The following is a 10,655-nucleotide window of genomic DNA, read 5'->3' as shown; positions in this document are numbered from 1 at the left end:
TTTTGCGCAAAACCCAATTATCGCAATAGAAAATCGATACAGAAAACACCGCATTTCGAAAATCCTCAAGCATTTTGCGCTCTGATCTCAAGTAGGGCTGTCACGATTAGGAATTTCTGGAGACGATTAATTGTCAGACAAATAATTGCGATTGACAAATATATTGTCTATTTTTTCCCCCTTCTTTATATTCTACTATTGTAGTATAATTACACAACTCTGGAAGAACGTTTGGCTTCTGTGAGTGGAGAAACTGGGAACGTGCATCATTTTTATTTTTATCTTCATTTTACATACAGTCCCAACTTTTTCTGATTTGTGGTTGTTTCTGTTGCATTTCTGAAATTGTTTCTCCTCATCAGTCACATTTTGTGCTTAAACACTGCATTAAGCTCAAGATTGAACAAATAAATACCTTTGGAAAATAACAGCTGTTAAAGTTCAGAGTTCTCACCTGCTTTTTGTGATCTCTGCCTCTGAACATTGTTTTTTTTTTTTTTGTGGCTCAGTTCATTCATATATTCTCATTTTTAAAATATGTTTTTAAAGATATTTGACCATTTATTTCATCTCATGATCTCATAAATTCAGCATACGACGCGCACATGGTGTGAACAGGACGGTAACGGCAGAATCACACCTTTAGAGAAAGTTCAGAGAGAAGTAAAGGCAGCTTCACGTTTCCGTTTTGTTAACGTTCACTCGGGTTAAAATCCTCTCTCTGCTCCGTGCTCGCTGCGCACTGAATGTGTCGCGCCTGCATTCAGGAATCTCCCTCACCCACCCCCTCCCTCGCAGTCTGCAGCCTGTTAACTCCGCACACGCGCACACACACACACACACACCGACAGCTCCGCATTTTAGACGGCTTTTGAAGAAGACGGCACTGTTTTAATCGGCCGTCAGCCTCCTTGTTATTGTCCCGCCTTAAGACGAGAGCGAGGCTGCAGCACGTTTGACATCAGATTCTGAGTCGTTTTATGCTTTGTGGATAAAATAAATAGTTCATGGTAATCGCGAATATGAAAAATAATCGCGAATATTAAAAATACCCACTGCACCCCTGACAATCGATCACGGCACCCTAGGGTGCCGCAGCACCCCAGTTGAGAATCACTAATGTAACGCATGTAGTGAGGAAACTGATCCGACACATTGAGATTATCACGGCAGTATTACGGGTGTATTATGAATGCATCGCGCACGTGTTGCGTGTGCACGGCATCTGCATTGCGGTCATAAAATAAGCGCATTCGCTCCTTTCGCATCACTATTCACACCAACAATACAGCCTCTGTAGCAATTGCTGGACTTGGACAAGTTGATCACAGAGTTAATGTTCATTTTGTCATGCGAGGGTTAACTGTTCATGAGTTTGGGGAGCGGGAGGGGGGAAAGCCGGGGGTGTGAGACAGTTTTTTTTTTTTTTTTTTTTGAGAGTGTCACAGAAAACAGACTTCAGCATGAGTTGTGGCTAAACAGCAACTCTTCCTTTTGTTGGTGTTAAATAAAAGTCCTGGATTGCAGCAGCTATTACGTCTTTGTGGATTTACACACCCAGACCGGCACTGTCTGGCAGGTATGTTGCTTTCTGCCACATATAGTCCTAAGGTCCAGTGAGAGGAGGAAGTGTTGGCTTTTTAAATACTTGAAAGACACAGGACTCAATGAGAGGATTTAGGGTTGCTTTAACGGCCTGATACAGTAGGTGGCAGCAGTACAACAATAAGGATGCCGGCTGTCATTAAACACCGTAAAAGAAGACAGGGGTGAGTTTGATTTTCTCATAGGGACACCTGATTTGACAGGAGCGCGTTTCGTGTCAAAATAAAGCCATAAAATATATATTTTTTTAAGTTAGCGGTTTTATATGACGATATAAACAGAACATGGAAAACAAATTGGACTGAAATCCGTATATAAACGGAGATTTTGCTCACATGACAATCTAAATCATAGTCTTTTCTAACAAAGTAAGTCCCTTCAGCTGTTCCCTTGTTTGCACACAGGGTCACCACAGCAAATCGAGGCCCGGGCACCAAAACGACTCAAACCTGCTCTGAGCCCAAATGCTCTTTCATGTCCAGCCACGGGTGTTTTCTTTTTTCTTTTTGTTTGGAATTCTAGCAAATTGTTTCTAGGTTCAGCACAGTCCGAGGACTGTGTGGCTCATTGTCCAAACCTGTATGGTGTGCCATAATCTTATGTGGATTAGATACCCGGCATCACTGATCTTGACGTTGTCCCCACTTAGCAGTTGGTGCCTGGAGGCAAGGGAAGAATATGCAGGATATAAAAATCCAGAGAGGGCACAATACTGCAAATAACCCTGGCAAGAGCCAGAGGAACTTACTGAAGCACTGGTGCAATTTGGAAACTTCGTTGTTTAAATTTGCTCATTTGGCTTTGTGCTGCGTTTGATACAGTGGATTATCATATGCTTCTTGATAGGCTGAAGAATCATTTTGGGATAACTGGGAATGCCCTTGCATGGTTGACGTCATACCTGACCAGCTGTTCTCACTGTGTTTTGTACAATAACACTAGGTCTAACCTTAGTGACATGAAATTTGGGGTTCCACAGGGGTCCATCTTAGGCCCCCTGCTTTTCTCCCTTTATATAGCACCCCTTTGGCACTTATTGCGGCATTTTGGGATTGCCTTTCACTGCTATGCTGATGATACTCAGTTATACATACTGATAACTGCTGGTAATCTCATCCACATAAAACCCTTAGAAGATTATCTTGCATCAGTGAGAAGTTGGATGTCAAGCAACTTCCTACTTTTAAACTCTGATATGACTGAAATGATGGTTCTTGGTCCAGTGAGACAGTGGCATCAATTTGACCAGCTAACGCTTAGCCTAGGCTCGTGTGTCATACATCACACTGACAAAGTGAGGAACCCTGGGGTCATTTTTGATCCTGTGTTGTCCTTTGACCTCAACGTTAGCGATATTACAAGTACTGCTTTCTTCTACCTGTGAAATATAGCGAAGATTCGGCCCATCCTGTCGATGGCTGATGCTGAGACTGATTCATGTCTCTTCTAGATTGGACAACTGCAATGTTCTATTTTCTGGTTTACTGCAGTCCAGCAATTAGGGGTCTCCAATTGGTTCAAAATGCTGCTGCCAGACTTTTGACACGAAGCAGAAAGTCTGCCCACATTATACCCATTTTGGCATCTCTTCACTGGCTTCCTGTCCCTGTGAGATCAGATTTTAAGGTTCTGCTACTAGCCCATGGGTTAAAGCAATAAATTTTCATCTGACTGAAATCTTTTTCCTGGCAAAAATCAATGCCAGCAATTCCCTAAAATGTGGCGTAGTGGGGCCACACACTCTTTTTCCCCTCAATAAATACAGTATACAAATCTATTCTAAATAGCCTCTAAGGAGAGAGAGACAAAGCATAAAAAGAATGCAAAACCTGAACATCAAGGTACAGTAGTGTTCAGAATAATAGTAGTGCTATGTGACTAAAAAGATTAATCCAGGTTTTGAGTATATTTCCTATTGTTACATGGGAAACAAGGTACTAGTAGATTCAGTAGATTCTCACAAATCCAACAAGACCAAGCATTCATGATATGCACATTCTTAAGGCTATGAAACTGGGCTATTAGTAAAAAAAAAGTAGAAAAGGGGATGTTCACAATAATAGTAGTGTGGCATTCAGTCTGTGAGTTTGTCAATTTTGTGGAACAAACAGGTGTGAATCAGGTGTCCCCTATTCAAGGATGAAGCCAGCACCTGTTGAACATGCTTTTCTCTTGGAAAGCCTGAGGACAATGGGACGTTCAAGACATTGTTCAGAAGAACAGCGTAGTTTGATTAAAAAGTTGATTGGAGAGGGGAAAACTTATACACAGGTGCAAAAAATCATCTAGAATGATCTCCAATGCTTTAAAGTGGACAAAAAACCAGAGACGCATGAAAGAAAATGGAAAAATGGAGCAAAATGGATAGAAGAATAACCAGAATGGCAAAGGCTCACCCACTGATCAGCTCCAGGATGATCAAAGACAGTCTGGAGTTACCTGTAAGTGCTGTGACAGTTACAAGATGCCTGTGTGAAGCTAATTTATTTGCAAGAATCCCCCGCAAAGTCCCTCTGTTAAATAAAAGACATGTGCAGAAGAGGTTACAATTTGCCAAAGAACACATCAACTGGCCTAAAGAGAAATGGAAATTAAAAACACAGTATTGATTATGGGGGTCTGGGGGATCTCCCCCAGAAATGTTTTAAAAGAGTAAGTCAAATTTTGTGTAGTCTGGTGAATTTTAATAGGTATGAAGCCCTCTGAAACAAAAGTCACTTCAAACTGTCAAGTAAAAACACAGTATTGATTATGGGGGGGGTGTCTCTTTAAAAGAGCAAGTCAAATTTTGCATGTGCACTGAGAAAGCTGAAACTGGCTTATTCACATTTAATCGGTAAAATGCTCTCACTCGTAAAACAAACGTAGTGTACCGCAAATTAAACTTCATCAAAGCCATTTAAAAATATCAATTGTGACTCACCTTTTTTGTTGATTAAAGTCACTAACCAGGACTTTCGTGTGATCAATAAACGAGGCTCGTCCGCTGCGTCCCACCGGAGTTTTTTATTTGTTCCTCATTAACGTGGCTTTTCCGAGGGGAAGCCAACCCTCAGACCCGGACTGGATCATTAATATCTCCCACTTCACCACTTCATCACCTGAAGTTAAAGATAATGTCCTCCCTTATGTGAAACGTGACTCGTTCCTTCAAATGCGCACGGTGTTACCAGTGTCACGTGGGCTCACCGACAAGCTAAAGTTACAGCCCCTCGTGTAAAAAAGGAAAGAAAAAAAAATATCCTCCATGTGTGGTTTTTGTGGAACTTCACTGATTAAGCGCTTTTCTTCCAAGTGACTCGTTCTCTGCTGCTGCCACCGTCTGTTAGCAGCTGGTTGTCGGTCCTCCGGGCCGCAGGTCCGACAGATAAAAAACTCTCTCTCCCTCCGCTGGACAGGGAGGAGGACGACCGTGGCTCATGGCAAGCAGTAAACAGAGCGGAGAGGAGTGAAAATTCACACAGTCCCTTCCTCCGCAGTCCACGCTGACATTGCTCCTGCTATGATTAGCACAGAATGAGATGTTGCTTTGACAGTGAGACTATCATATTTCAGCCTCAAAACACACGACACGTGTGCGCGCATGTGTGGTTAAATTTTCCAAATGACGGAAATCTGTCGTGGTGACGGAGAACTTTAACCCATGTAATTGTTCATGGACTGACACCTCCCTTACCAAAAAGTAGTACATACAAGTATGTTTCAAGTATACTTCCAGTTTACTTTTTATATACTTATCAGTACTATTTTTTGGTAAGGGCTCCCTACCTAGCCACAGTGGTGGGCACAGATAACCAAAAAATTAACTTCGATAACAGATAATCAGATAACTGAAAAGTTATCTTTGATAAAGATAAAACGATAAACCACCCAAAAATGTATCGGAAGTTACAGATAACTAATAACCGATAAATTTCAGTATTGTCTCTGGTACACTTTCAACTACTAACATGTTGATTTTGAGTTTTAACACCACGATCGCCTCTGAAAGCATCAAAATCATATCCATTAAAACCTTAAAAATTAGCGCATTACTTTAAAACTAAAACATATATCTGATATTTTGACTTTATAAAACTTCAGATGTAACATTAATTTAAATAACTTGTCCGAAATTAGTTTGATTAAAATTTGAACCATAAGTTAAAAATGTATGCCTCTGGATGACTTGGGTGATATTGCCGTCGTATCAGTATGGGGTTAAAATAAATGAGTTTTTTTTTTTTTTTTTGGTGACCAGTTCTCCTTTGCCTGCAGAGGACAGAGCGGTTTCTTCTAGAAGCAGCTCTCCTTTTTTTTTGCAGAGGGTAGAACTACGCATCTGCTACAAAACATTTAACAGGTAGTTGACTGATTTTAAATTTTCTAAGAGTTTATAGCTGTTCAGCTTTGTTTACTGTGTTAATGGTCTAAAAATTATCGGACTAAAATTTATCGGAAGATAATTAGTCAGATAATGGTTTTCAAAGTTATCTGAAAAGATAATCCGATAATGAAAACATCTTCGATAATTACCGGTTATCGGATTATGGGAACTGTGCCCACCACTGCCTAGCCGACACATACTGGCCTGAGTTTTGTCTTTTCAGGGTGCAGGACTACCCTGGGGTGAATAAAAAGTCTGTGGGTCATAGAGCTTTCTTTTATCGTTCCCCTCCCTGCGTCAATAAAGCAGTCAGATTCTTTCAAGTACAGACTTAACTTATTTTCCCTTTCGTATGGCTAGCATACTGGCATAGTATGTTACTCTGGTTTTTACTCTTTTAAATTCATTTTATTAGGAAACAGAGCGGGCCGCGACCTCAACTTTAGAAATTCTGGGTGTTTTAGTGAATCTTAGGGCTAGTGGCCGGCGATCACCTTAGTATTTCTTGTTTTTCTTGCTTAATGCTGACAAATTATACTGCATTTCTTGTCTTTCTGATACCTGATTCTGTTTTGTTTTTTTTTTCCCTCTGTTTGAGGTGCAGCTCCATCCAGAGTTGGGTGTGGTGTCTGTATCTGCAACCCTCCTGTCCTGTGCACCAGCAACATTTCCTGTATATTCGTTTTGTGAATTGTTTTGTAAATTTTGTACATTGTAAATTTGTTGTTAGTTGTTTTTACTAGGACTGAAATTTAATCTTTTTTCTGGGACTGAAAATTATTCTAAGTTGTATTTAATCTTCTTTTTTTTTCCTGAGATTCTGGAACTGAAAATTATTCTAATTTGTTTTTACCAGGACTGAAATTTATTACATTTTTTACTGGGAATTAAAGTTATTCTTATTCGCCCTATTGACGTTTCAAATCCCGCAAAACCTCGGAGAGGTCGCCACGCTGCGAGATCTCAGTAACAGAGAACTGCATTGAGACACACTCTGTTATTTTCAATGGGAGCTGCTGTGAGCTACAGTCGCTTCCTGATCATGTCGTTCTGGGGGAAAGTGAAGTTTGCTCTTTAATGTCTTATTGTTCTTTACAACACTGTTGTCCTCTTTGTTCGAGACTAATATATATGTCTGAAATTCGGTTTGCATTTATTAAATTCCCACAGATTAAACGTAATAGACACAGATTTGTTCTAATTGTTTTAGCAAGTTTTCAGGGTATCATGCAGCAGTCTCTTATTAACATGATGAGAAGCATAAAAAATACATTTTTGTAGTATAATAAAAAAATTTACATTTAAAATTTAAATTTAAATAAAAATTTACAACTGTCATCGTGTTGATTCTCTATATGTTGTTGACTGCGACTCTGGCACGCAAGGGATTATGGGATACATCAATAAGGGCAAATGGGGAAAGTTATATTTAACTATAAAAATTTAGCAAAAAGACAAAATGCCAAGTTTGAGAAAAAAAAAAACATTTCTGCTTGGGATGTTGAATTGAATTTCTCTCCTGGTATTGGAGAACAGTGTGGATCTGTAATCATTGTCATTATGTTGGTCATCATCTGCTGTAGACACAATGTTGTCAAGCAGGCTGGTGTTGGGTGTCTGGAGCTGGGATGTGCTGGGTAAGGGAAACAACAAAAGTTGAAAGGCTGACATCGTCCTCAGCCTCCAGAACAAACCTGGTCCGGGACATCACTCCTGACACTGAAGTCGTTGCCTGCACAGACTGTTGTCTTACGGCTGGAAGTAGTAAACGTTGCACGGGAGCACTCTGGGTGGCACTTGCCATCCTGTCGGAACTTGAAGATGTGGGATTCAGGTTTGGATCCACAGCCTGCATACACTCGATGTTCTGTGACTGCCAGAGCTCTGTGTCCATCCAGGGAGGTACTGCAGTCCACTGAGCTGGCATGGGTTGGAGTCCTGTTCCACAAATTGAAAATAAAAAAAGTTAATGTATCATTACCAATAATTTACAAATTTATTGACAAACTGAATGACATAGTCCAGTTAAATAATTTTTTACTCACCAGATGATGCTGTTTGCTGGTTGGTTCAGCTGCTCTGATCCAGGTTTCTGACAGCTTCAGTCAGCTGGATGTTGGCTCCTCCTCCTCTGCATGGCCAGACACGCCCACCATAATGTGTCAGCTGTGTTCTGTGGTCATTCTGTGAAACACTCCTGCGTTACGTTGATGCAGTTCTATGACAACACATTAAAATGTTATCAATCAAACCTCTGTGGGGGCTGCTCACCTTTGACCTTTTCCACTTTTTGTCTACAAATATAATATGGCTTTAATATGACTATGTTGGGCTTTTAAGTCAAACTCTTGTGTTTTGTGATAAACAAAAACATTGTACATGTCTCAATAAAACTAACATTTCATTTGCCTAGGGATATGCTTTAAGTTTGGGAATGGCTGATTTATGGTGTTATTTTGTGCGTATTATAAGTCATTTTGTAATTGACAGCAATGCTGGACTTTAAAAGCAAGATACCACATTTTCGAGAATACAAGTCACATTATTCCAAAAACGCTTCCTTAACAGGAAAAAAACAAACAAAAAACATATCAGTCACACCAGAGTATAAGTTGCATTTATTACTTAATGCCAGAAGAAGCAAAATGTATTAAATCACTGAATTATTCATTTTATAAGGCACACAGTGTAAAGCAGCACAGATAATGAGTTAATGAATGTCACTTTAAAGGCACAAAATGAGAGTAAACTGCTTCTTAAAGTGAAGGTGACACCAAATGTAATTTTTTTTTTTTTTTTAGTATCGGTATTTAAGACTAAAATTAAACAACAGTTTGAAATTTAAAGAAATAAACATTCGGATTTTAAACTGCACCCCGCTAAAAACTAGGAACTTCCGGGCGAGTCTCAACATTGGAGAAGGAAGGGGAAGTGACATCAGGCTGACAACCATTTACTTAATAGTCCCATTAATTTATGGATTAATTTTTGGATTTTTACAGGCTACTGACAGCATCATTTCCACCGAGTGGTTCAGGTCGGTGCTGCATGGTGTTATAGGTGTCAGAATGGTTAAATCTCACCAGAAGAATCCTTTTGACTGGCAGGTGGAACATTTATTTTGATGAGCGTGCATGCATGGTGTCGTGCGGCTTCATCAATCCACACGGCGGCAAAACTGCGTACGAGGTCTGTGAGAAAAGTAACAGACCTTTTTATTTTTTAAAAAACTATATGGATTTGATTCATATGTTTTTACGTCAGCCAAGCTTGAACCTTCGTGCGCATGTGTGAGTTTTTTCACGCCTGTCGGTTGCATCATTCGACTGTGGGCAGGCTTTGAGTGAGCACTGCTCCACCCCTCTCATCGTCGTTTCATTGCGAGGAAATGGCGTAATGATTTGGGCTTTTTTTTTTTCCATCAGAATTTTTTCAGAAACTGTTAGAGACAGGCAGCTGGAAACCATTTGAAAAATTTATCTGGTTTTCGGTGAAAATTCTACGGGCTTCACAGAGAATAAGGAGTGTTACTACAGCTTTAAGGACGGTCCACAATGGCGCACGGCGCGCCGCGCTCCGAGCCGCCATCGAGAGGCAGAAACCACCACATCATTTCTAAACGGATGGCTGTGTGGAGCCGGGACCGACGTGTGCAATTTCTCTGGTTATCACAAGAGCTGGACAGCAGCCATTTTCCAGCAGATTTCACTTTTAACAAGAGATTTTGTCATGGAAAGCTGCGCGGAGGCTTCGCGCATCACGACCAATTCGCTGATGAAGCGAGACAAAGGAACACCTCCGTTTCGGAGTGTTAGAGGACAAGTTGGGACATGCCCAGCTCTTATACTCACTCGACTGGTAAGCACTGAAAGCCGAGATAGGCATGTCCCAACTTGTCCTTTAACACTCCGAAATGGAGGTGTTCCTTTGTCTTGCTTCATCAGCGAATCGGTCGTGACGCGCAAAGCCTCCGCGCGGCTTTCCATGACAAAATCTCTTGTTAAAAGTGAAATCTCCCGGAAAATGGCTGATGTCCAGCTCTTGTGATAACCAGAGAAACTGCACACGACGGTCCCGGATCGACACAGCCATCCGTTTAGAAATTATGTGGTGGTTTCTGCCTCTCAATGGCGGCTCGGAGCGCGGCGCGCCATTGTGGGCCGTCCTTAAAGCTGTAGTAACACTCCTTATTCTCTGTGAAGCCTGTAAAATTTTCACCGAAAGCCAGATAAATTTTTCGAATGGTTTACAGCTGCCTGTCTCTAACAGTTTCTGAAAAAATTCTGATGGAAAAAAAGCCCAAATCATTCCGCCATTTCCTCATAATGAAACAACGACGAGAGGGGTGGAGCAGTGCTCACTCAAAGCCTGCCCACAGGTGAATGACGCAACCGACAGGCGTGGAAAAACTCACGCATGCGCACGAAGGTTCAAGCTTGGCTGACGTAAAAACATATGAATCAAATCCATATAGTTTTTGAAAAAAATAAAAAGGTCCGTTACTTTTCTCACAGACCTCGTATTTTCACCTTATTTTATTGTTTTGTGGATCATGGGATAATTTCGTCACATGCAGACTGAGACGTTATGAGCAGATGAGGGGCTGCGAGTCTTTCAACTTGCAGGCGGCAAGTGGCCCACTGGGCAGAGATTCGATCCATCAGCCGCAATCAACGGATTACAC

Source organism: Thalassophryne amazonica, unplaced genomic scaffold (genome assembly GCF_902500255.1).
Source record: "Thalassophryne amazonica unplaced genomic scaffold, fThaAma1.1, whole genome shotgun sequence".
Classification (NCBI taxonomy): Eukaryota; Metazoa; Chordata; class Actinopteri; order Batrachoidiformes; family Batrachoididae; genus Thalassophryne; species Thalassophryne amazonica.
The sequence above is the reverse complement of the archived record's forward strand: the minus strand, read 5'-3'. Positions refer to the sequence as shown.